The sequence below is a fragment of the Sminthopsis crassicaudata genome, chromosome 5, assembly GCF_048593235.1.
Source record: "Sminthopsis crassicaudata isolate SCR6 chromosome 5, ASM4859323v1, whole genome shotgun sequence".
In the NCBI taxonomy this organism is placed as follows: Eukaryota; Metazoa; Chordata; class Mammalia; order Dasyuromorphia; family Dasyuridae; genus Sminthopsis; species Sminthopsis crassicaudata.
This window is the reverse complement of record NC_133621.1, coordinates 187690662-187696661: the sequence shown is the minus strand read 5'-3', so window position 1 is coordinate 187696661 and position 6000 is coordinate 187690662.

Below are 6000 nucleotides of genomic sequence, written 5' to 3'. Positions count from 1 at the left end.
CTCTTCTTCTGGCCTAGTGGTCTATGGCATACTACAGTGACAAAATCACATCTCTTTCTCCATTCATTAACCTTCACCCAAAGATACCAAGACCATCCATTACATACAGAGCCATCACCAGTCATCTTGACTTGTCTTGTGACAGGATTCTGAGGATTCTGAAAGAGAGAGAGTGAAGCTGATTAGTTCACTTGACTCTTTGTACAACTCTGCTCCACTTAAATCCAATTTACATGAGAGTCAAAAGGAATTTCCAACACTGTTTTAGTATTTACTATTTCCTTAGTATTCAATAATTTAAAAATTTTATCATCTTGTTATTCGACTATTTTGCTATTATTTTTCTGGTACTATTTTACTGCTGTTTAACTTTGCTATTATTATTTCTTACTTTTACTATTTTTGCTAATATTTTTATTATTACTATTACTAATTTTTACTATTTCTCACTATTTTGCCTACCATGAAGTCTTATGGCAACAGACTAGTAATAAAACAGTAGGTACAGATAGAACGTGAGCTCTAGTTATAATCTTGTGCGCAAGTGGTCCAGAGTATGGGATTGTCTTCTCTTTGGACTGAAGTAGCAGTGGGATTCAGCAGTCCCCTGGGTGTCTGAGAAGCTTTCTTAAGGACTGCATTGCTCATCTACTGGTGTGAGAAAAGGACTAGAAAAGATGCCCTAAAAATAGTCTGCTTCACCTAACCTGGGCCTGCTTACTACACCAGGTAGGAATCCTACCCTATATTCAAAACACAAAAACATTTATAAAAATTCAAAGATGATTCCATACATCAATGGTACTTGGAGCATATACACAATTGTGGACAACAAGAAATCCAATAAACCTAAAATATGAATATTATTACTAATATTCCCTTGAATACTCCAAACACTCCACATCATTTATTTCAATAGTATTTTTTTCAAATACATGTAAAGATTGTTTTCAACATTCATTTGTTTGTAAGACTTTGTGTCACAAATTTTTCTTCCTTCCTCCCTTTCCTCTCCTCTCCCAAAGACAGCAAGCAAATTGTTTCGATTAAATATGTGCAATCCTTTTACACATACTTTCACATTTGGCTAATTATGCAAGAAAAATCAGATAAAAGAAGAAAAACATGAGAAAGAAAAAACAAATTCCCCCCAAAAGTGAAAAAACTGTGCTGAAATCCACATTCAGACTCCATAGCTCTATCTCTCTAGATGCAGATGTCATTTTCCATCACAATCTAAGAAGAGTCACATCCATCACAGTCAATCATCACATAATTTTGTTGCTATGAATAGTTCTCTTGGTTCTGCTCCTTTCACTCAACATCAGTTCATGTAAGTCCAGGCTTTTCTTTTTTTTTTTTTTTTCTTTTTTCTTTTTTTTTTTTTTAGGCTGGGGTTAAGTGACTTGCCCAGGGTCACACAGCTAGGAAGTGTTAAGTGTCTGAGACCAGATTTGAACTCGGGTCCTCCTGAATTCAGGGCTGGTGCTCTCTCCACTGTGCCACCTAGCTGCCCCAGTCCAGGCTTTTCTGAAATTAGCCTTCTTGTCATTTCTTATAAAACAATAATATTCCATTACATTCATGTACCATAACTTATTCATCCATTCCGCAACTGATGGACATCCACTCACTTTCCAGTTCCTTGCCACTACAAAAACATTTTTTGCACATGTGGGTCCTTTGCCCTCTTTTATGATCTCTTTGGAATACAAACCCAGTAGTGACATTACTGGATTAAAGCATATGCACAGTTTTATAGCCCTTTGGGCATAGTTCCAAATTGCTCTATAGAATGGTTAGATCATTTGACAATTCCACAAACAATGCATTAGTGTCCCAGTTTTCCACTGCAGAGATGGGGAACCCTGTGTAGCATAGGTCTTACAATACAATAGAATTCCATCACATTCATATACCATGACTTGCTCAAATATTACCAAATGATGAGCATACCCTCAATTTTCAAGTCTTTATAACTACAAAAAGAGCTGCTACAGATATTTTTGGATTTATGAGTTTTTTTCTTTGATCTTTTTGAGATTCAAACCTAGCTAAGATATTTCTCAATAAAAATTATACACAGTTTGGTTATTTTAGTCTTGTAGGCATAGTACCAAACTGATCTTCAAAGTGGTTTAGCACAATTTTTAGATCAATTCAACAGTACATGGTGTTTCTATATTTCCACATCCTCTCCAGAATTTTCCTTTTCTATCATGTTAGCCAGTTTGATGGGTATGAGGTTTTACCTCAGAATTGTCTTTATATGCATTTTTCTAATTATTGATGATTTAAACTCATATAACTATTGATAGTTTTGATTTCTTATTCTGAAAACTGCCTATTATATTCTTTGACCATTTATCAATTGGGAAATGGTTCTTATTTTTATAAATATTGCTTAATTCCCTATAGATTTAAAAAATAGGATCTTTGTCAGAAAAACTTGCTGTACAATGTTTCTCTAGTTTTCTGGTTTCCTTCTGATTTTAACTGTATTGCCTTTGTTTTTTCAAAATCTTAACTTTCGGTAATCATAATTATCCATTTTATCTCCGATAAATCTCTTTATCTTTTGATTAGTCATGATCTGTTTCTCTGTTCATAGGTCTGACAGGTAATTTTGTCCATGTTTCATTAATTTGTTAATAATGTCACCTTTTCTGTCTAAATCATGTTCTAATTTTGAACTTATCTTGATAAATTCCATCCCAATCAAACACAAACCAATGCTATGTATTGTAGGTCTATGCCTAGTTTCTGTCAAACTACTTTCCTATTTTCTCAATACTTTTTTTTTTCTGTTATTTGTCAAAATACTAGGTTTTTGCCCCAGGAGCTGGGATCTTTGAATTTATCAAATAGTCGAGTAATATGATCATTGCTTCTGAATATAGTGTACCATTTGTAAGCATCTTTATTTCTTATCCAGTACCAAATTGTCTTGGGAGTCAATATCTTTATCATATAATTTGAGATCCTGATATAGCTAAGCCTATTTCCTTCCCATTTTTTCCAATGATATTCTTGACAATTAATATTCCTTGATATTCTTGTCAATTTGTTTCTCCAGATGAATTTTGTGGCTTTTTTCCCCTAACCCTACAATTCTTTGGTAGCTGGATAGGTATAGAACTTAATAAATAAATTAGATAATATTGCACTTTAATTATATTGGCTCATTCTACCCATGAGCAATTAACATTTCTCTAATTGAGCTGTCTTTATCTGTGTGAAGAGTGTTTTATAATGTTGTTCTTACAGTTTCTGTGTGTTTCTTGACAGGTAGGCTCCTAAGTACTTTATATAACCATGGTTATTTTAAATGGAATTTTTCTTTTGATCTCTTTCTGTTGAGATTAAAATATGCAGAAATGCAGATGGTTTATGTAGACCTTTTATGTTTATATATTTTATATCCTCTAACATTGTTGAAATTGTTAATTGTTTCAATTAGTTTTTAGTTGATTCTGGGATTCTCTTAGTAAACCGTTATAACATCTACAAAAAAGTAATAGTTTTGTTTCTTCTTTGGGAAGCTTATTCCTTCAAGTTATCTTTCTAGCCATGCTATAGCTAGCATTTCTAGTACAGTATTGATTAAAATGGACCTCCATGTTTCACCCTTATCTTATGGGAAAGATTACTAACTTATCCTTGTTACAAATAATGCTGGCTCTTGGTTTTATTCTTTTTTAAGCTTTTTCTTTTCAAAACATATGCATGGATAATTTTTTTTTATCATTGACCCTTGCATAATCTTGTGTTTCAGATTTTCCCTTCCTTCCCCTAGATAGTAAGCAATCCAATAAATGTTATACATGTTAAAATATATGTTTAATCCAACAGGTATAGACATATTTATACAATTCTCTTCTTGCACAAGAAAAATCAGATCAAAAAGGAAAGAAAATGAGTAAGAAAACAAAATGCAAGTGAACAACATCAAAAAGAATGAGAATGTTATGTTGTGATCCACACTCAGTTCCCACAGTCCTGACTTTGAGTGTAGATGGCTCTCTTCATTACAAGATCATTGGGACTGTCATCAATCATCTTATTGTTAGAAAGAGTCCCATTCATCAGAATTGATCGTTGTATAATATTGATGTTGTCATGTACAATGATCTCCTGCTTCTGTTCATTTCACTTAGCATCAGTTCATGTAAGTCTCTCCAGGTTTCTCTGAAATCATCCTCCTGATCATTTCTTACAGAACAATAATATTCCATTACATTCATATACCATAACTTATTTAGCCATTCTCCAACTGATGGACATCCACTTAGTTTCCAGTTTCTTTCCCCTATGAAAAGGGCTGCCACATTTTTGCACATGTGGGTCCCTTTCCCTCCTTTAAGATCTCTTTGGGATACAAGCCCAGTAAAAACACTGCTGGATCAAAGGGTACGCACAATTTGATAACCTTTTGAGCATAGTTTCAAATTGTTCTCTAGAATGGCTGAATCTGTTCACAGTTCCACCAACAATGCATTAGAGTCCTGGTTTTCCTACATCCCCTCCAATATTTTTCATTATCTTTTCCTGTCATCTTAGCCAATATTAGAGATATGTAGTGGTATCTCAGTTGCTCTCAGTTTTAGATAGATTTTACTTATCATCTTAATGAGAAGTCCATTATAAGTGCTATATTTTGCCAAAAAGCCTTTTTGCATCTATTGAAATAATTATATGATCAATTATGCTTATAGTTTTCTAATATTGAACCAGTCCTGTTTTCTTGGTATAAATGTGAGCTTGGTAATTGTAAGATCTTTGTGATATATTGTAGTCTTCTTGCTAGTATTTTATTTAAAATGTTTGCATCAATATTCATTAAGAAAATTTGTCAGGGGCACACCAGCCCTGAAGTCAGAAGGACCTGAGTTCAAATCTGATCTCAGACACTTAACACTTCCTGGCTATGTGACCCTGGGTAAGTCACTTAACCCCAATTGCCTCAGGGGAGGAAAAAAAGAAAATTTATCTATAACTTTCTTCCTTTGTTTTGTCATAGAAGGATTCTTCTTTACCTATTTTTTTCAGATAGTTTATATAGTATTGAAATTAATTATTTTTAAGATGTGTGGTAGAATTAACTTGTATATCTATCTGATTGCTTTTTTTTTCTTCTTCACTGGTTGTCAATTCATTTTTTTCATTTTCTGTGCTGGTAATTTGGCTTTATATTTTAAAATCAACTTAGCTAATGGGTTAATTATTTTATTGTTTCAGGGGAAAAAAACACAGTTCCTGGTTTTATTATTCAATTTTTTTAAGCTTTCACTTTTGTTAACCTCTCCTTTGATTTTTAGGAATTCTATTTTGGTGTTTAATTTGGACATTTTAAAGTTGTTGAGTTATTTATTTTTTTGTTGCATGTCCAATTTTTGGATTTTCTCTTTTTCTTTTTTATTGATATAAATGTTTAGATACAAATTTTCTCTTAAGTATTTATTTGACTTAATTTCACAAATTTTGGTATGTTGTCTCATTATCATTATTTTAAATGAAATTATTTGTATTTTCTAAGATTTTTTTCTTTGACCTATCATTCTGTAGGATTAAATTATTCAGTTTCCAATTGCTTTTTTAATCCACGTACCAAAATCTTTTTATTGAATGTAATTTTTATTGAAGTATGGTCAAAATAACATGCATTTTTTTTTGCATTTGTTCGTGAGATTTTTATATAACCTAATACATGGTCAAGTTTTATGAAGGTACCCTACACAGCTAAAAATTAGGTGTATTATTTTATTTTCCTACTAATTATCCCCTAGAAGTCTATCACATCTAACTTTTCCAAAGGTCTACTCATCTCTTTAACTTCATGGCCTCTCCTCTCCATATAGGATCTGTCTTCCTTAGCTGCCCTAAAATGGGGGGGGAGGGAGAGATAAGAATTACTGTGACTTTTTCTTAGTTTTCTTGATCAGAATTTGTTCCAGCACATTTTATAGGTTGTTTTAGAGAAATTTGGAGTATTCTGGGTGA